The sequence below is a fragment of the Lagenorhynchus albirostris genome, chromosome 18 (genome assembly GCF_949774975.1).
Source record: "Lagenorhynchus albirostris chromosome 18, mLagAlb1.1, whole genome shotgun sequence".
Taxonomy (NCBI): Eukaryota; Metazoa; Chordata; class Mammalia; order Artiodactyla; family Delphinidae; genus Lagenorhynchus; species Lagenorhynchus albirostris.
In genome coordinates, this window is record NC_083112.1 from 59,273,267 (window position 1) to 59,294,614 (window position 21,348).

Here is a 21,348-nt window from a genome sequence, read left to right on the forward strand (position 1 = left end):
TTTCTTATAAAAGAAGGAAATCTTGCATTTGCAACAGTTTGTATGAGTTTGGAGGACATTATGTTAAGTGAAATAAGCCAGACACAGAAAGACAAATATTGCATGTTACCACTTATATATTGAATCTATAGAAAAGTCAGCCTTAGAGAAATATAGAGTAGAATGTTGGTTCCCAGGGGCCATACATGTGGTAAATAGGGAGATGTTGGTAAAAGGGTACAGATTTTCAGTTATCAGGTAAATATGTTCTAGAGATCTAAGGCACAGCATGTGACTACAGTTAATATCAATATATTGTATACTTGAAAAAAAATAAAAGCGTAGTCTTATTTTATATGTAAAGCCATAGACAAATGTATTGCCACAATGAGAAATCTTATTACATCTCTAATCAGGTCAATCTAATTAAAAAAACAACAGAGGTATACAGCAAATGTGAAGAGTGGAATTAAATTTTTTGACCTCTTAATATATGCAAAACTCTGAAACCAACAATTAAAGAAGAATACATGAAACATTTGTGAAAATTATTTGAGCAAAATTTAGGATTTATATGCTATAAAACATACTCCCTTACCATAATGCAATTAAATTATATGTTAAAAAATATAACAAGAAATGGTACACGGTGTAGGTTATCCATTTTCGTAACCCAAAAGTCAAATAGAAAATCATATGGGAATTAGAAAATGTTTAAAACTAAAAAGTTATGAAAATATTACATACTATAACCTTTGAAAAAGGGCAAAATAATCTAATATCTGTGGTCTTAAATGCTTGTGTTAACAGAGGAAACAGAAAGGCTAAAATTAGTCAACAAAACATCCATCTCAGGGAGTCAGTGAATGGAACAGTAAAATTAATTTCATAAGCAATAAAATTCCGTTATCTGGATTTGGTTCTGGGTAGGTGCTCCTGGGTGGGAGGAGGCCTCCTGCCAGATGGTGGCTCCAGAATTCTCTTGGTCCATGTGTCACTGCATCCAGCCAGTGGAGAGGAAAAGAAAGTACGTGGAAAGCAGATGCCCTTCATAAGTACCTTGGCCTAAAGGGGCTAGTCCCAATTTCCTCTCTGGACAGTTGCTCACAAGTGTTAACTCTATACTTTGGCATTTATTTGCCAGCTCTGCCACATTCTAAGAATGCAAGTTCTGTTTCTCAATATAAAATCAATTCTGAGAAACCAAATGTGAATGGATTATAAATTTCTTTATTATAATCTCTGGGTTACTATAGCAATAATTAGGAAGCTCAGGGTGAAGAAAAGGTGACTGCCCCAAATTCATGATAAATGACAGGTGCTTACGTAGAGATTCCTCTGTGCTGAGGCTGAATGTGAGTGTCTGCTTTACCTACACAGCAAACTGTAGGAGATTCTGGTACTTCCTTGACAAAGTAATAGAATGTGAAGAAATCCAGCAATATTTTGTTGAAATTTACAAGTTTATTAATAGTCAAGTTACTTGGAAAAAAGAAAAATTGGGAAGTTTACGCTAGTGGTTATTGAGACTTATAATAATAAGTTGTGGTTGTTAAAGTTAATAAAGTTTAGTGTCATATTGGCTCAAAAGAGACAAGATGAAGGATGGAATAAAACTGAGTACAAATGGACCCATGCATATGAAGACATTGGATGTAATAACAAAGGTGGACATCAGAGCAAAAAGAGAGATACTTTTCAGTGAATGTTGCTAAATCAGTTGGATATACATATAGGTGAAAGTAAGCAAACAACAAAAACAATGACTCCTACCCCACCACATAGGAAAACATTAATTTTAGCAAGACTGAGAATGAAATAAGAAAAATAAAGCAATGAACCTCTTTAGAGATGATTGTTAGATATCATCTTTGTTAGATGATTGTTAGATACGACTTCAGCATAGAAAAAAGTTTACTTACGCAAGACCCAAAAAGCTAACCATTAAAAAAAATGATAAATTAGACTCCCTTAAAACTATGAACACAGTGGGGCTTCCCTGGTGGTGGAGTAGTTGAGAGTCCGCCTGCCGATGCAGGGGACATGGGTTCGTGCCCCAGTCTGGGAAGATCCCACATGCCGCGGAGTGGCTGGGCCTGTGAGATATGGCCGCTGAGCCTGTGTGTCCAGAGCCTGTGCTCCACAATGGGAGAGGCCACAACAGTGAGAGGCCCACATACTGCAAAAAAAAAAAACAAAAACTATGAACACTGTTTTTCATGAGAAGAATTAAGAGAATGAAAAAATAGACACAAAATCACAAGGAGATAATATATATGTGACATATATAGTAATAAAGGGCCATAAGTTTGTTACAGTCAGAAATGGAATACTCTACAGCAGTGAAAATGAATGAATTAATGCTAAATATGGATAAATCTTATAAGCATAATTTTGAGAGAAAGAAGCTAAACACAAATGAATGCAAAGTGTATGCATTTAGGCATTTACAGTTCAGAAATAGGCAAAACCACTCACTCATATAAAAACCCAGTATATCGTTTGCTTCTGTATAGAAAGTAAAGGATAGGGATTCACAGAGGGCATCAATGAGCTTTGAGGGTGTTGATCACATTATATTTCTCGACCTGGATAGTATTTCCATAGGTGACTATTTATTGTGCCATAAATTTATTTTTAGATACTTTCATATATGTGTATTTTCTTAATAAAAAATATTGTTAACTTGTTTATGCAACTGAAAATTAGAGAAGTAAAGTCTGACTGCAGGCTGCTTTTGATTAGTAAATCAGTGGTGTTATAGAAGGAACACTTTTTTCCTTTTCTAATCTCCACCTGTTAATTACTGCTGTATCCTAAAAATTCATGATTCTCATATTTCTGTTAATAGCTCATCCTTCATGCTTGACAAAATGAGAGTACCTTTTTCGTAGCATACACAAAACAAATCCTGAGACTCAGAGTACTTCTCTGATTCATATCACATGCCCACCATTGAACCAAAAGGTGTGGCAAAAGGGGAACATGAAATGATTGGCTTCACCTTGCTCTAGATCTGGGTGTGTGTCAGCTTTAGCACAATTGCCTTGATAGAAATAGAGGCCTGATGGGAAGGGGTGATGGGAAGGAAAGTTACTAGAATTCAACTAACAAATATCCCATTCAGAAATTATAAGAAAACGAATTAGCTCTAGATTACACCAATTACATGCACGATGCCATTAAATGGCATCTATTGCAGTGGAAAAATTAAATGTGAGGTTAAAAAAGTTAATTCACATAGGGAACATTTAAACTCTACCAAATTAATGTAAGATTCAACATTTGGTGGAAAAAGTAACTGCATTAGTGACATTAATTAACTGTGTGTAACTAAGCTCTCCTTTCATACTAGAAAGTGCTTCTAATTTATTGAGGTCTTCAGGAATTAACCAGGAGTCACATCTTGACTTAGTCTGCAAGAAAAAAAACTTCTGGTGCTATGAGATTTCAGAATCTGGCCATGTTAAGTGATTATTATTGGTTTCTGTGTTATGAAAATATGTAATTATCTCACATACTAAGATCAAAGGGACTTTTGAGAAAATGCAAGTAATGCATATTTAAATACATTTGTGATATTTGAAAACATTTCTTCAGCAGGAAATGAGAACAGTCAATCTACAATTTCCATACAACTGAGGGGCCTGTGTGCTTCTTAGAACAATGTTTCTTGAGCCAGAAAGTGTTTTCTTCTTTCCTAGTTTTGATCTTAAGAGAAATTAATACAGCTGTAGCTATTAAGAAAATTAATAATCATTTTATAATCCACCAACATATTGAGAATGAACTTAAATTTTTGAAAAAGGTAGAATTTTATGACTAATTTTCTAGTAGCGTTTTGGACTAGAGCTTTAGTTGTGAGAAAAAGAAAGGTAACCCACTATAATTAAATCTGCTGGAAAATGTGATTCCAAGAGGAAAGTATAAACTTGTTTTTCAGGTAATTCAGATAACTATGGAAAGGTGATCTGTTGTCTTACCATTTAATACTTTTATCAGATATTTTGGTTTTCTCTTTTTTTAAAATAAATTTATTTATTTTTGGCTGCGTTGGGTCTTTGCTGCTGCACGCAGGCTTCCTCTAGTTGCAGTGAGCAGGGGCTACTCTTCGTTGCGGTGCGCGGGCTTCTCATTGCGGTGGCTTCTCTTTTTGTGGCTTGCGGGCTCTACAGTGCAGGCTCATTAGTTATGGCACATGGGTTTAGTTGCTCTGTGGCATGTGGGATCTGCCCCGACCAGGGCTCGAACCCGTGTCCCCTGCATTGGCAGGTGGATTCTCTTTTTTTTTTTGCGGTACGCGGGCCTCTCACTGTTGTGGCCTCTCCCGTTGCGGGGCACAGGCTCCGGACGCGCAGTCTCAGCGGCCATGGCTCAGGGGCCCAGCCGCGCCACAGCATGTGGGATCTTCCCGGACCGGGGCACAAACCCGTGTCCCCTGCATCGGCAGGCGGACTCTCAACCACTGCGCCACCAGGGAAGCCCTGGCAGATGGATGCTTAACCACTGTGCCACCAGGGAAGCCCTGTTTTTTTCTTTCTATTTCAGATTTTATTTGTCCCGGTGTTATGAACCTGACATAATTACTCTTATCAACCAATACTACGATACTACCATTCTCTTAAATATCATTTGGATTGTGGTTTTCTTTATATTTACTTAATTGCACAGTTGTTTGTAAATGGGTTGATCAGTTATGCCAAGGAAAATAAAGAATATTCTTATAAAATTATATTTCCAATAATGTAAGCAAAATAATTTGGACCAACCCTCCAACTGAAAATAATTAAATATACTGGATTAAACAATTGAAGAACTGAGAGAATAATAGGAAATCATCATCAGTACAGAATCTGACAGGGTAAAATTCCAGATAAGTAAACTGAGTCCCAGAGGCTACCTACACACATGTACACACACATGTGGGAGAGAGAGAACAATAAAGCCAATTGGGCAAAGGTGAACATTTAGTTTGGGTAAAAGGTATGAGAGAGTTTTTCAAACTATTCTCACAACTTTTACAAAAATTAATTTAAATGTATCATTTCCAACCAAACCAAAAAAAAAAAAACAAAAAACCTTTTAACATTGTCTCTGTGTTGAAGAAAATTCTTTTGATCTGGATATACTCTAAGAAATTTTGTTTTAGATGTATATGTTTTAGGTAATACTGCAGCTACTTGCTTGAATCGTAAAAAAAAAAAGTAAAAAGTGATAGAATACATTAAAAAGTTTTTAAACAGTAATTGTAATGACTAGAAAAATACATAAAGTAGTATATATAAATAATATTTTAAATTTCTAGATACAACAAAAATATATAAATCTGGAGGAAGATATATAGAGTTCAAATATTCTAAGGCCCTTTATTATATGGAGAGCAGGACCAAACTCTGCCTGAAGTCAGCATGGAAACCTTCTCTCATAATGTATCCTCTTAGATCACAGTTTCAGAATCTGTCTTCTTGCCCACAGTCTGTAAAGATCACCTTGATATTTTTTACCTTTTTATGCACAGCTGTTTCACTTTACCCAGATTCCTTCCAATTGCTAACCCTCAACCTTATATTTATTTGTGTTCCCTATTATACCATCTAGAGTATGAGGATAAGCCTACCATCCTCTCCCGTCTTATCTTTTGGAAGGGTTCTTGTGTGCAGAAGAGCATGAGCCTCTTGTAATTCCAAAGGGGATTTGTGCCTCCCTTTGAGGTAATTGCCTTCATTAGTATCCAGCCTTTTATATCAAATTTTAAAATGTTTCACCTATTATTTCTTCCAGTATATTTTTATGATCCCTTTATCTCTTCTCCTATATGGAGTTAATTTACATGTTCTAAATTGCTTGATACTGTACCATAGGTTTTGCATGTTGTGTTCATTTTTTTCATTACCTCTCTTTTTTCTCTACTTCAGTTAGGAGAGTTTCACTGTTCAGTCTGAAAGGGCACGCCTCTTTTTTTCTGTAGTTTCCAACACTCTATTACCATAGTCATTGTATTTCTTATATTAGATATTGTATGTCTTATCTCCAGAAGTTACCTTTGCATTTTTTTCTGCGTTTTCTTTTTTCTCTCCTCATCATGTTAAGGTTTACTCTCTCTTCTTGAGTACATTGAATATGTTTGTAATAGTTATTGAATATCCTTGTCTGCTAGGTTTATCATCTCTGTAATTTCTTGGACTGTTTCTGTTAATTGATGTTTCCCCTGGTTATTAGTTTTATTATATTTTCCCTTGTTTTTCGTTGCATGATACGTTTTAATTGGGGATGGAACATTCTAAATTTTACTCTTCTATTTGCTAGATGTTGATGTATTTCATTAAATGGTGGTAGGCTTGTTTTGGCATCAGTGAAGTTACTTGCATGAGGGTGATCATTCTGATGCTTGCTTTAAGCTTTATTAGGGCAAGTGTGGAATAATCTTTAGGCTAAGATGACTTTAGCCCCACTATTTAGGTGATCCCTTTCTGAGAACTCTATCCAATATGCTGTGTATTAATTATGAGGTTTTCCCCTCTCTGGCTACTTGCACACCTTTATTATTTCTAGCCCTTTTTAAGCTTCAGAAGCATTTGTCCTGCTGCTTTCTAGTGGTTCTTTCCCTGATGTTGGGTAATTTGTTTTGTTTTTGTAACTTTATTGAGATAATCACCATATGTGTAAATTTAAGGCTTATAGCATGTTAATTTGATGCACTTAAATTTTGTGAAATGATTACCACCATAGCTTTAGTTAACACTTCCATCAGGTCACATAATTACCTTTTTTTTGGTGAGACTATTTAAGATCTACTCTTTTACCATCTATCAAGTATAACACAGTATTTATTAACTGTAATCACCATGATGTACATTAAACTTACTAGAACTTTTTCATCTCAAAGTTTGTACCCTTTGACTAAAATCTCCTCATTTCCTCCATCCCCCAGTCCCTTGTAACCACCATTCTACTGTTTCTATGAGTTCAGCTTTCCTTCTGCACATGTGAAGATCAGTATTCTCCCAAACACCTAAGGGAACCCTCTGCTCTCTTTCTATGTAACTCTCACTTCTCTGGTCTTATTCCCCATACATTCTAGCTTCCTAAGCCTCCATGAACTCTCACCTGTGTCTCCGCAACTCAGGAATGCAGTTGGACCTTGTTTCCCCTTCTTTACTGCTTGCTGGAAATTAGCTACAGGTTCTAAGCTAAACAGTCATTGGGTTCTTCTCATTTAGTTCCCTTGCTTCAGGGCTTGCAAACATGTGCTGCATGTTATCCAATGTCTGAACATCATTGTTTGACATATTTAATCCGATTTTCTAGTTGTTTAAGACAGGAGGGTAAAACTTTTCCCTGTTTTTCTATCATGGCTTGTACGAGGCACCAAAGATAAAACTTTCTTTTAGAATTTTCATAGTGAATTTATTTTTAGAAGCCAATTTTGTTGTAACAAATCAACTATAAGCATTCAATTATTTGAATTCTCTGGTTTTTTCACCATGAAGAAAAATATCTGACAATGTAACATTTTCCTTAGTAATTTCTTTTAATTTTTTTAAAATTTTTTGCTGTACACGGGCCTCTCACTGTTGTGGCCTCTCCCGTTGCGGAGCACAGGCTCCAGACGCGCAGGCTCAGCGGCCATGGCTCACGGGCCCAGCCGCTCCGCGGCATGTGGGATCTTCCCGGACTGGGGCACGAACCCGTGTCCCCTGCATTGGCAGGCGGACTCTCAACCACTGCGCCACCAGGGAAGCCCTCCCCTTAGTTATTTTTAACTGTAATGAAAAGTTCATCATAAAGGCAACAGTGATCATCTATCATAATGCAAGAGAGTTTTTGGCCTTATGAAATATTCTGTTTTTCAGTGAGTTTTTTTTTTAATTCATAAATCTCATTTAATAATGTAGTATTAATTTTGGAACACGTCTAGTAATTACAGTATTTTTATCAGTAATGATGAGCACATTTAATACTGTGCTCAGTAATGGCACAAAAAACAAATGTCTAATATTTATTTCTGTATATGTCAAATATGTGTATGCCTGCCTGGAACATCTCCTCGGAAAAGACCAAGCAAATGATAGACTCTTTGAGTAAGGCTTCCAAGTGGCCTCTTTCATACTGTAAAATGTAAGTATTTCTTGAGGTAGTTCACACTTTTCCTGAGAGAGTACTTAAATGCTTTTAGAGCAGTTTTTCTTAAATTTCTGCATCTCTTTAAAATACATGCAAACATTTAAATTTAAACCTTTCAAATGGCTTTTTATGACGTATTTTACCATATATTACTGCTATTTAAAGTGGAAACCAATAACATATGCACATGTTCTTGAAATCATATTTTGCCAGTTATATGAAAAAGGTTAGTTATATGCAAGATGAAAAACACTTTTTAAAAAAAACCTTACACAACAGGCATAAAAATTACTGCGTTTTGAATCTGTCCTAGATGGCTTAAAAATAAGCCTGGAGTCAGAAATTTAGAAAATTTTGAATATAATTGAACTAAAGAAACAAGAATTATAATTATTAAATAAATTGTATTATTATTGTTACTTTAGCAATAATTACATTTATATAGAATAGAAGAACCTGTTTACCTGAGAACAAGATATTTGGAAAAGAGCAAGTTGGTATTTTAACTTGACAATCGCTATTCTGTAATTAACAAACATTATCTACCTTTGAAAACATACTTATTCATATTCTCAATTCAGTCTCAATAATGTACATCATAGGTGCCCTCCACATTGCCTTTCACAAATTCTCCTTCCACCCCTGAAGGCCAGAGAGGAGTCAATACATGCTATGTGCAATTCCTCAGGCTTTGCATCTGCTTCGCACTCAGGACCTGAAGTGAGGTGTACTGTGTGCCCAAATCTGGCACTCTTACATATGTGTTAATGTACCCTAGGTGTCAATTCCTTCCTCCCTAAAAAAATTAATATAAAGCAAGGTGCTCCCTATTTATGTGTGGATAAATCATGGCAAATTAAAGGGGTTTAAGAAAATTTTTGGAGAAAAAAAAATTTTAGGTAGGCAATTGCAAGGAAGGTAAGGTTATATGCTTCCTCCACAGGTCCCAGGGTAAGAGACTGATGCTCTGGTTTATCAAAAATACTTCACCTATACATTTTGCATAGCTGTGGATACTGTTTGCTGTTGCATTGAATCCTGGGCAGCAGTTTTGTCTCCAAAATTCATTATGCTGCAAAGCTGCATGGCCATATCAAGAAATATTTAATTACTGAAGCCATGAGAGCCTAGGCACAATGATTCTGGGATTAACCAGCAGACCTAATAGCACCATCGTAAAGGCAAAAGACATGGTCAAGAGAAGTGTGGCTATGGATACTACACTCTGACCTGCTGCTATGGCCAGTGCTACATCACTATGCATGCAGCAGTTCTGACACGTGAGGGAATTGCTTAGGTCATAAATTGATATTTAAAGAAACAGTACCTGGCGGGCTTCCCTGGTGGCGCAGTGGTTAGGAATCCACCTGCCAATGCAGGGGACACGGGTTTGAGCCCTGCTCTGGGAAGATCCTACATGCCGCGGAGCAACTAAGACTGTGCGCCACAACTACTGAGCCTGTACTCTAGAGCCCATGAGCCACAACTACTGAGCCAGCGTGCCGCAACTACTGAATCTTGCGTGCCTAGATCCCTTGCTCCACACCAGAGAAGCCACCACAATGAGAACCCCGTGCACCGCAACGAAGAGTAGCCCCCGCTCGCCACAACTAGAGAAAGCCCACTCGCAGCAGCAAAGACCCAACACAACCAAAAATAAATAAATAAATTAATTAATTAAAAAAAACCCACAGTACCTGGGAAGAATAAATAATGTTAATAAATTAAAGCAAAATTTATAGAATACTAACACTTATATAAAATATACATGGAGTTTTAAGATGAGCAGTGTTCCACTGTATTATCTAAGTTAAAGTGGATTTTAAATATACACTGATACAGCTAACAAAGCTAATTAAATGCTGCATTATTTACCAAACATCATAATTTGGAGGACTGTATTGCTTTGGTGTAATATGTAATATAAACAGTCATCTTAGTCACATTGTTTTAACTGTAGAAGTCTTTAACATTTGTTTAATTTAATTAATGATTTTTTGAAATTATTGAGCCAAACCACTGCATGAGCAGTACTTGTTAAGGCAGGCAGTAATTGTCATGTCAGTGGACTTGAATCAGATGTGAATTTTTTTCCCAGTTCTTTCAACAACAGGATCTGCGTATGCCCTTACTTTCTTCCTTCAAGAAAAATGTTGGTATCAGTTGAAAAATATTCTTTGGAAGAAACTCACAAACAGAAATGCAGCCAATCTTCTTTTATCCAGTGCTTGAGTTGGATGAGACTTAGGCAATTTGGAAAGCTTCATTAAATGTTTTAGGATATACGGGCCCCACTAATGCTGTAGTGTGCCAAATAGCACTTTGGTGCCTGGGACAGTTTGTCTGACTGCCCAAGCTGGGACAGATTCCTCACATGCCTGGCAGAAGGTGTTTTCTGAATTTGACTTTTTTGAACTATATGAAAATGTTTTGCATAGTTCTCTATTTTGGGTAGAGACAGATTTGAAAACAGTTTAGTAGTAGTACTAGTAGTAGGAAGCACATTTTTATATAGCAACATGTTTTTTCTTCTGTTACAGCTACCACTTTTAAATGATACTATTGTATATATAGTTTACTCTTAGTATTTCTTCCTAGAAATTAGTAATACATTCAAGAAGGTATGAAAATTATTATTCAGATGATTATTATTATTATTCAGTTGACCCTTGAACAGCCTAGGTTGTTTCTGTGTCTTGGCTATTGTGAATATTGCTGCAGTGAACATGGGAGTGCATATAACTCTTCAGGACACTCATTTCATTTCCTTTGGATATACTGTATAGCTCTCTCTTTTTCTCTTGGTAAGTCTAGCTAAAGGCTTTCCAATTTTGTTTATCTTTTCAAAAAAGTAACTCCCAGTTTCATTGACCTCTTCTATAGCTGAAGGGCTACCCCAAATGTGCACACAGTGAGGGGGAGGTCAACTTCAGAGGTCTAGGCTGCTATCTTGCACTCATGCAGTCACAGAGGCTAGGGCTAGCTTCTGGTATGGATTCCAGCTCTGGAAGGGGATAGGGACATTGGAAAGGGAGCAGGGAGGGATTCAGGTGGCTCCTGTCTACTAACAGGAAGACATGTGGGGATAAAACCTCAGCAGTGGAATCTCTATGGGCTGCCCTGGCCCTTGGTTTCTTCAGTGGGGAAAGCTGCTGGGGTCCTATGCAGGGACCCCAGGAGAACAGCCATCACTCCCACTGTGTGGCTGCTAGTGGTATCCCTTGCCTTTCTACCTTTTTCACAGCTGTCTCTGTGTCTTATCATTGCAGGTCTCTGGATAGGGTGAGACCGAAGTGGGTCCTTCATGCAGTGTCCCAAAAGGCTATGGAAGCTCTCCACTCATCCTGCCTTCCCGTTCCTGAGAGAGGAACTCTCTTGAGCTGAGAAGTTCTTTCTTGGCGCTGTGCAGTGTTGACCGCAGGCATGGGATGATGCAGGTAAGATGAAGTTGGTCTTCTTTCCTTTTTCATGTGGTTATTCTCAGGGTTTTTTTTCCATTGTATTGCTGAAGTTTCTTTAGTGGACTCCTGTGCTCTCCCAGAGTTATTTTTGTTTGTGGATAGCTGTCTAATTGTTGGTCTATGCTGGGGGGCAGAGGCTGGAGGTTCCTAATTTGGCCATGATGGTGATGTCCTCTATATCACATTTTTAATTTTTGCAAACTGTAGGTGTGAAATGGTAACTTACTGGGAGATTGTAGATTGAAACTGTAGTTAACATTTTTCCAGAAGTACTGCATACTTATGGAAAAGTACAAAAGTCAGCAGTGTACAACTAATTCTAACAAAGTGAACACACCCAGGGAACAGGCAACAATGGCAATACAGGGAGCAAGAACAAACTTCCAGAAGTTCTCTTATACTGTTTTTCATTAGTACATACCAGCCAGGAAAATAAGGAAACACCTGGATCTGAAGTTTCAATAAAAAAAAAACTCCAGGACCAAAACCAGGTAAGTTCAGAATTGCAGTGCGTACTAAGGAAATAAAGTAGGCGAATGCTAACAAGTTGTTACAGTTGGTATGAGAAGTATGAGTGGCCCGACTTGATATTGTTGTCTGAAGTGGGAGCGATCTTGTCAGACTAAGCCCTTAACCTATGGGATGTGCGCAAAGTCCAGATAGTTAGTGTCAGAATTGAATTAACTTATAGGACACCCAGTTGGTGTCTGGAGAATTGAATAATTGGTTGATATGGGGAAAAACTCATATATCTGGTGACAGAAGTTTGGCATTGTAAAAACACACAGATAGTAGTACCTGTACTATGTAGTGATGAACTATTTCATAAAATTATATCCTTCTATAACTTAACAGATGAAAAATGTACATAATAAATTTTTGGATTTGGACAAGAAGTTCTCCAGATCAGGTATCAGAAGCTGATTCCTTTTAATTGAATAGTATAAGATAGTACAAGAAAGAGAAGTGCTCAAAAAGAAAAAAAATCTGGTGCAGTTTACAAGAGGGGCCAGAACTTGATAGCTTAGAAAGATAATAATACCCTGGGCTAGTATAATACACTAAATAAAATATGGGCCACAAAGTACAGATCCCACAACCATAGTGTTGTGAAACCCTTTGTCATGACCTTTTAAAAATTTAAGGCAGTGCCTCCTAGGCACTTTCAGCTCTCTCAGAAGAACTTCTCAGAGGCTTTAGTTCATAGCACACAGAAGCCTCACCTCAACATAGTAGAAAATAAATCCAGAGAGGGAGGTAGAGCAAGAAAGTAATTATGAGTATGGCTTTCATTGTATGAGTTTGATTATAATCAGTGGGTAATAAAACAACGTTTTTCCGAAATAATATTGAAAAAAGTTTTCACAGTCTAAGCTAAACAGGACTGAGTTTGCTTAAATTATTATAAAGCAAATCTCTGGGCCTCCAAATTTTTATTAGGAAACAGGCTGAGAAAATTCTGCAGTATTTTCCAATAGTACCCAGGGAGTGTAGAGGAAAACAAACAATGTCCAAGGAGGTGAAGTCAAGAGAAGTGGAGGAAAATGGACTGAGAAGCCTACTGCTGTGGAGTAGAGCAAATGTCTGTTGAAGGGGCACTTCCCACTCCCAGAGCAGGCACTCAGACAACTCTAACCTGGCAGGATTTAAAAACTGCTAAGGACAGGCTCTGTACCTCTTATTATCCATATCTATTTAGAATGAAAGTGTTTGTTGTGGTTATTCTGCCTCTCTTTCATCACTGCATACTTTGGGCTTGTTGGGGAGAGATGTCTTTTGGGTTCATAGTTCCCCAGATTAAGATGAGACTCATTTGGACTTTATGTTGATCTGATCAAATGGAATGTTGTAGGTCTTGGTAAGGAATGAGCGTATGTTGCATGTAAATGTAATGTGAATAATTGTGGCCAGAGGGCATACTATCGTAGATTAATTTCATTGGTGGGATGCAGTCTTCATTTCGCCGTGTATCCATGTCTTTTGATATGTTGTGTTGCAGGTCAACTCCCTAGGTTGGTGGAGTCTAATTCTATCACAGTTTGCTTCTGAGTTTGGCCATTTGACTTTTTGGCTAATGGGATCTCCGCATATGTGACATAGGCAAAAGCTTTCACTTCCGTTTTTCAACCTCAGCTCACACCCTGAAAGTATGATTAGACTAGCCTGGAAGATGAAAGACAACCCTATAGGCCTAGTCATCCCTATAGGCCTAGATGAAACTTAGCTTATCAATACAAGTATGTGACTGAGCCCAAACAAGCAATGAAAAGCCACTCAGTCTCATGTACTTAAGTGATCTCTAAACACATGTACTTAAGTGATCTCTAAACACATGAGCTAAATAAATGTACTTAAGTGATGTCTAAATGTACTTAAGTGATCTCTAAACACATGAGCTAAATAAATACTTTCTAAGCCTCTGAGTACTGAATGATTTATTATACAGCATCTTGCAATAGGTAACTGATATATAAGGCCCATATCAGGATATGGCATTTTGAGCAGAGACCTGAATGATTTTAAGGGGAGCATTCTGGTAAAGGAAAACAGTGTCATGAGACTAGAGTGTGATCCTTCTGAGGAGGAGAAAGAAAGTCGATATATCTGGAGTAGAGTGATTAAAGACAACCAGTAAAACAGTAGATAGGTTAGTTAGGCAGGAGCCACATCATGTTGGTTTTACAAACAGGTAAAGTGCTTCTATTTTCTTTTAAGTGTAATGGGACATTTTTGGAACCTGTCAAGCAGAATTTAATATGGTTTAGATTTTAAAAATAAATTTTCTTTGATTTTCTATGAGGAATGGCTTTCAAGGGAGCAAGAATAGAAGTAGGGAAACTAGTTATGAAGCCAGAACCCAGATGATTATAACTTGGACTCTTCAAGTTGTACAGTTTGTGGCATGCCTTCAGGAAAGTGGAAAGTGAAAAATATCTCAAAAGATAAAGCCTAATAATGTCCCTGGAAAACATAAGCTGTTGTGTTACCTTCTATTTATATTTTTCATCTAAGAAGTCATTCGTTGAGAGAATATTTATGATGTTGTTTTGATTTTTTTGGATCTTAACCAGATCCAGAGTCTCAAGTATCATAGACATAATCTCCTGAATTGTTACATTTATTTCTTTAATTCTGCTTCTAAATATTTAAAAACATTTCTTGCTTACATATCACATATCTATATATCCTGTCTCTTTGTGTCTGAGACTCACTTGAATGGAGTCCACAACATCGCTGTTTTAATGACTGAATGTTGTGTACATAACTTTCCCACTGGGTACATTCAGACTGATTTGACTCCTTCATGCCATTAAATATAGTCAAATTCTAAATTGTTGATTACGTGTGACTTTATTAAATTAGGTTAATGTTAATATTAAATTAGAATAAAATCATCATGATGCTTCTCAAATAACAAGGACATTTTCCTCACAGTACCTTTGGAAGTAGTTACTGTTCCTGGCAGCAGTATTTAACTGGAGGTTGTTTGTAAGAACTTAGAAACTTGCTAAAACGTATGGACTTTGCACTTAATGGATCATTCATTCTATATCTAAATATTACCAAAAATTAAAATTGCATCACTGTACTATACTTTAAGAGTTAATTAGTCCATTCTTTCCTTCGGTGTGATGATCTTGTCAAACCATGAGGGACTTACTGTACTTTCAAAGACTTATTGCATTTAGGGAAAAAAAAATCTAAACTGTCCTTATTGACCAGAAGACCTTGTTTCCTCTTACTTCTGCCTTCCTCTTTTAGCCAGGATGTCATTTGCACATGCTGTTTCCTCTACTCAAAACATCCTTACCTCTTACACTTTTGGAATATGGCATTCCTTCTGGTTCTTTTTAATTGTCACCACCTTCGGGATTATCCTCTGCGAAGTCAAGGCCAAGACAGGAATAGACATTCAAAGGAATTTATTGAGGAAAAGCACCTGTGAGGGAATAAAAAGAAGGCGAACTGAGAAGTTGGGAGATCAACCAGATTGCAATGCAGGCTCACCTACTGTGGGGGTGCAGAAGAAGGGTGATGGCAAGACACGACTGCAGTAGATACCCATTACCTGCCTGAGCCCCACTTTCTCACTTTCATGTCTTACTTGGCTTTTTAAACTCCATAGTCCCCTTAGAAAGACTGGTTCTCTCCCCTAATGTAGCTCCTTCAGTGATGCAGTGCCATTTTCCTTATTTTTTTTTTTCACATTAACAGATTTTCCAGAAATATATGTTGGGACGTTTTATCTTTTGAGCTATCCATCCTGGTTTCTATTTTATAGTAAGTCCTATTTCTTAATTCTTAATTCTCATTCAACTAGAATAAATTGCTTATCAGTTTTTATGTAATCCAAAAACCTCTGAATATTGGAAGGAGGATAGGAGATATTCACTTTTTTTGCGTGCTATTTCTTTCAAACTTGCAATATTTTCGTCATGCATTTTTTATTTAATTTTAAAGATTTCCTTTTACATTTTCTCTTTTCTGAGCAATCTTGTCAATTTGCTCTACCTTTTGTGAATTTTGTCTAATTTTTCTCCATTAGTGGTTTAAAATTTATATTTCATATGTTAATCTATCTAATAGTTGCCCTTGGTACATATTAAACGATTACTTTTTCATTATTTTCTAGAAGAAACATTCTAGAAAATCAACATATCTCTCCTGCTTTCACTGTTACCCCATATTCTTCCACATCTCTCATGTTGAAATCATCAATGTTGTTGGGAAAGGGAGCCATGTGGCAAGGACCTGAGGGTGGTCTCTAGGAGTTGCATGTGGACGTGAGTCACAGGATGGCAAAGAGATGAATTCTGTCAATAACCAGTAACTAGGAGAGGATGTTGAACCTTAGAGGAATCCTAGTCCTGTATGACTTTTGATTTCAGCTTGATGCGACCCTGATCAGTGTACCCTGCTAACCTGGGCCTGTACTCCTGACCTAGAGAAACTGTGGGATAATAAATTTATGATGTTTTCAGCTACTAAGTTCATGGTAACTTGTTACACAGCAGTAAAAAACTAATTCACCATCCTCATTTCTTGCCTGGGTTCTTAGAACAGTCTCCTGACTGTTCTCCATACTACTACTGTTGCTTACTTACTGTCTATTCTCCTAAGCAGGCAGAGCAAAACTTTAAAAGTTAACTGCAAACATTTTACTCCTCTCCTGAAAACCATCCAATGACTTCTAATTTTAGTAAATACAAAAGTAAAAGTCTTTTCAGTGTGTTTAAAATACTGTTTTGTGTCCTGGAAAACATTCTGCCTCACCCACGGTTCTCCCAGCTCTGGCTACTCTAATCTTTCTGCCTGTAGTTTTAACACAGTGAGCCTATTCCTGCTTCAGGCACTTGCTTTTTCTCTTTACTTTATTTGGAATTTTTCCCTAATATATACATGTGTAATTGTCTCAGGAAGCCTTCATGAACACCCTATAGAAAAAAAAAAAAAAAACTCCTCTATTTTGCTAATCTATTTTTGGTATGCTGCTACATTTTGACCCATAACATACATCACTGCTTACATAATGAGTAATTTCTTGTTTGTTTAGTTATTATTTGTCACCCCTAAGAGAATATAAGCCCCATGCAGATGGGAACTCTGTTGTGTTCATTGCTAAATCGCCAGTACTTAGAGAATAGCCTGGAAAATAGTAGGCATTTAAAAAATATGTGTTAAACAAATGAATAAGGAAAGGAAGGAAGTTTTGTCAGTAACTTTGTGTCTTATTTTTAATTTCTCTCACTATCTTATTGGAGCTCCATATCAATTTTGGACTCTGCACCGCTTCGTTGTCTAAGGCCATCATGGGTTACAGAAAATAGTCCTTAAGTTGATGTACAGGATGCAGAGTTCCTGTATCTTCGATCTTCACTGCATTTGGGAAGGGACCAGATCTTCTGGTGTGCTGCTTTTTTGTTTGGTTTGTTTATTTACTAATTAACCATAATGATTATTCCATGATTATATACCACTCCTACTACTTCTGAATCTAAGATTTGTGTTTGGTGTTTTTAATTTTTTCTGGGGCTTTATAGAGATGACATTTCTTCTCCCTGTGTGTTAATCCCTCTCTCTCTCTCTCTCTCTCTCTCTCTCTCTCTCTGTATGTATGTGTGTGTCTTCTTTCAATGTTCAGCTCTCTTCACCTTAGAAGAGCACTCTGGGCCCCAGATAACGTGGTGGCCCTAGTCTCAATATCTTCTATTTCTTTTTGTCTCAAGATTTTACAAATTTTTAGTTTCATTAAGTAGTACTTATTTACATTTTTGCAGTTAAATGTATGCTGTTTGGGATCTAGTTATGTCAGTTGGATCAGGCCACATTACTACTTTCTAGGCTTGGCCTTTGGGCATCCCTTTCTCCATAAAAATATTAAAAATCATATTTTCAGATCATGTTGATATAAAGATTAATGTATTAATATTATATATTAAAATATTTTCTTTAATTTAAAATTTATTTTCTCTTTTTTCTGATTTTAAAAGAAATTTTAAAAAATGATATGGTCATTAAAACCATTGTAGACCCTAAACACTTTGCATATTATCTAATATCTAACATAAATGTATTTTTAATAGGAAGGATATGAATTTCTTCAATCTGCCATCCTGATAAAACATTTTCTATAATGCTATCGTAAATGTGAAAAATAATGTTGATAATTTAGAATTCAAATTAATTACCATTTGAGAATTTAATTAAATATCACACAAGAGCACAGCTAGCACTATATGCCCAGCCAATACTGTGCAGTCTCTCACTAATTATTTTAAACCAATTTATTGAGGTATGATTGCATAAAGAAAGCTGTCCATATTTAACGTATAACTTGATGAGTTTGGAGATAAGTATATATTCGTGAAACTATCACCACAATCTATACCATAAACATATCCAAAACAAAAAAAATCCATCACCTCCAACAATTTCCTCCTGTGCACTTTATTATTATTTTTTTGTGGTAAGAACACTTAACATAATACCTAAGTTTTTAGCAAACTTTAAAGTATACTACAGTGTTGTCAATAATTTTTAAGTAATGTTTTTAAATGTGTTCATTTTTCTATATGATTTCAAATAATTAGTTGTTTTGAATGTTATCTTCATCAGTATAGTGTGAGTTCTACATATATTTTGTGTTTGTGGGTAAAATATAAAGCAGTGCATTAGTTATGCCATCTGATGTCTCAGTGTCTTTGCTGAACTTTCTTCATAATTTCTCTACCTTAACATGTTTCAGTCACTATTTATAATCCAACAATCTGACTTAGCCAGAAATATGGGAGCACATTCTTCACCCTTTCATTCCTCACTTTCTTAATCCTTTCTTTACCAGGATTTGTTTATTTTCCCCCCAGAATAGTTATTAAGTCCAGAATTTCATTTCTACTGCATTAGGTTAGTAAAGCAGCCTCTTAACTTGCATCTCTGCTTGTAGTCTTATTCCCTTTCAAGATGGCCTTCACTTTTTTAGGTAGAGTGATATATTTTATATATATATATATGTGTATGTGTGTATACGATAAATAAAATGAATAGATACTTTATTCTTTATACCTTATATATATTTTATATATGTAGAATAATGTATATGTATATACACACACACACAAAAAATAGGTGTTAAGGCAAATAATCCTAAAGAAGAAAATTATATTTTAAAATAAGCAGTGTTGTACAGAAAAATTAAATTCATATTACAAGAGTTATATTTATATAAGCATTTTGGAGGTTAAAAGAACTCTTTCCAGGATTCAATGATTATTATTATATAGATAATAATGACTTCTTATTGTAAAATTATTATTGGTTATAAAAATGTAAAATAGAGCTCTGGGATTCCTCCAATGACAAAACCCACGTTTATTTCTGAAATTTATTTTATCTGTTTATCACTTTTCTTCAAGTTGAAAGTGTGTTTTCTGCCTAAATGTATATTTACCCTCTTAGCAAACTTTTGCTTTGAAGATGAAAAATGAGAAGAATGAACATTATTTAATTTATTTTGGAGTTCATTACAATTTGTAAACAGACTCCTATAAGTACTATAAAATTTACTACTTACATTATAAGAAATACATTTATGCAATTATCTTGATCATTTCATTGAATATGCTAGCTTCTCACAATATAATATAAATCATGCATTGACTTACTGTACTACATGCTAAAGTTATAGGGATTTTATTCAATATGACAAGGAAGTTTGCATGGTTTACAGATTGAATTTTTAAGGCTATATTCTTTTTTTTTTTTTTTTTTTTTTTTTTTGCAGTATGCAGGCCTCTCACTGTTGTGACCTCTCCCGTTGCGGAGCACAGGTTCCGGACGCACAGGCTCAGCGGTCATGGCTCACGGGCCCAGCCGCTCCGCAGCATGTGGGATCTTCCCGGACCGGGGCACGAACCCGTGTCCCCTGCATTGGCAGGCGGACTCTCAACCACTGCGCCACCAGGGAAGCCCAAGGCTATATTCTTAAAATGTAATGCTAAGGAATATTAAGTATCTTATAAATTACTTCATTTACACTCACCTGAAGCTGTCAAAGGCAGTCTGTCTCTTTATATAAAAAGAGGAGTGATAAAATTCAAGGGAGGTTTGTTTGGAGCTACTTAAGACATTGGAAGATCATAAAAGACTCTAAGATGATATTTAAAATAACTTCTTGTTTGACACAGTAATTCTAAATTTAGACAGCTTTAAAAAGAGCTAAATCCTTATGTAAGTTATTGACTAGACATTGATTGTAATATAAATCTTCAATCACTAGAGATACAATTTAATTCATGTCTTAATTTTCTTGTTTATTTTTAGTTGCTTTTTTTAAAAAAAAGAATTGCATTTTGTCAGTTAGTAGAGGTTTACAATGGAAAAAGTGAAGGCAGTTAGGAGACTCATGGAGGAGGCCTTGGAAGAGTTATTTGTCACTTGTGTTTTTCCTGTGGGAGTGGAGATGGATGGGAGCTGACAAATCGAGGATATGCTGTAGGTTAGAATTTACAGACGTAGATTATTTTCAAAACCTAAAGTCAGGAACTAATGTGATATTACATGGATTATACATTTTAAAATCGACATCAAAGTAGATATCAACAGCACAATCAGACTTGTCTTCCTTCTTAACACTCAAGTTGTGCTCACAACGTGTTTTAGAAAATAAAGGCTTGGGCTTCCCTGGTGGCGCAGTGGTTGGGAGTCCGCCTGCCGATGCGGGGGACGTGGGTTCGTGCCCCGGTCCAGGGGGATCCCACGTGCCGCAGAGTGACTGGGCCCGTGAGCCATGGCCGCTGAGCCTGCGTGTCCGGAGCCTGTGCTCTGCAACGGGAGAGGCCGCAGCAGTGAGAGGACCGCGTACCACAAAAAAAAAAAAAAGAAAGGCTTATGTTCTTGACCCCTACAGAAAAGAAAAAATGGAACTGTAAAGAATATTTGCACATTAACGAATAGTGCAAGCCAGTGTGCAGTTTGGCAAATACAAAGGAGTTGTTTGTGTCTTAATTTCAGCACACCCTAACCACATGAACTCATCGTAGGCCTTTAAACAACATGTACTGTTTCTTTTTTCTATAAACTGTCACATCAGTAATAACATCTACTTTAACAAACCTCTAGTTTATTCTGAAGGTCATGTGAAATAAATGGGATACAGTGCTTTGTGTCTTATGCTATTTGTTTTGCTGTTGTTACTTGCTGTAGTGGTAATTGTAGTAGCACAGGTGAGGCTAGCTGTCACAGAGTTTGAAAAACGAAAGAATATTCTGTTGACATTTTAAAAAAT